Source organism: Furipterus horrens, unplaced genomic scaffold (genome assembly GCF_987537825.1).
Source record: "Furipterus horrens unplaced genomic scaffold, mFurHor1.1.pri manual_scaffold_17, whole genome shotgun sequence".
NCBI classification, from domain to species: Eukaryota; Metazoa; Chordata; class Mammalia; order Chiroptera; family Furipteridae; genus Furipterus; species Furipterus horrens.
The window spans coordinates 78,657,463-78,658,591 of NW_028327187.1; positions in this window are offsets into that span (position 1 = coordinate 78,657,463).

Genomic DNA, 1,129 nt, shown 5'->3' on the forward strand with positions numbered 1-1,129 from the left:
AGTGACACATATACAAGGACATACCAACACACACACACATGCATACCTATGGATTTAGAGACTTAGGGACTCCTTCCTCACAGTTCTTCTTGTCTCCAGTCTCTACTCTCTTCAAGCCATGCTCTACACCAGCTTTAGAGGTGACATTCTTAAAACAAAAAACTGAGTCACTGGTCCTATTCACAACCTTCTCTGGCTCCCATGACATATTTAAGGCTCTTGGACTTTCCCTATCAAGCCATACTCTCTCCCACCACTGGGCCTTTGCATGTGTTTTTCCTTCTGCATGAGACTCCATTCCTTAGCTTCATGCAGGTAGATTTTATACATCATTCAAGTCCTAGTTGTCATCTCCTCTAGTAGGCTTTCCCTGACCCCTCTCCTAGATTGAGTTCAATTGCCATCTGTGTTCCCATAGCTCAATCAATTCCATCCAAGTTCACAGCATTTATCATACTATGTAGTAATGCCGTTTACTTGTCTAGATCCCTGACTTAGACTGTGAGCTCTTTAAGGGCAAGGACCTTTTCTGAATCATCTATGTATCTTCAGTGCCTGGTATAACTAAGGTGCTTAGTAAATATTTGCTGAATGAGTGAGCAAATGAATGATTGAACAAAAAAGGAACCCATGACACAGGCATAGACACACACATGTATATACAACTGAAAACACAGGATCACACAAAGTAAGACAGCAACAAGAACACAGACATGGATAGGGAAACAGTGGGATAGAGATATTCAGAAACACAAAATATAAGGATCTAAAAACTAAGAGAATAGATATAGGGAAACATATGTATACAAAGAGAGGAACAAGGAGCCAGAGTGACGGTATCAGGAACATAAATCCAGAGAAATGGATGTTCTCTTGTTGGGTCTATGTATCCCCATTTCGAGGTCCATTTTGAGGTACTGTCCCTGTCACAGACAAAGATGTAGGGAGACAAAAACAAGATCACCCAAGTACAAGCACACAATAACTATTGTGAAGACACTGAAACATAACAATATACAAACTAATAGATAGACATGCACAGAAGTCCAGACATAGGAACAGAGTGGTCAAGACACACACTGACACATAAAGACACAGGAACTCAAAGGTAACGAGGGAGACATCAGTC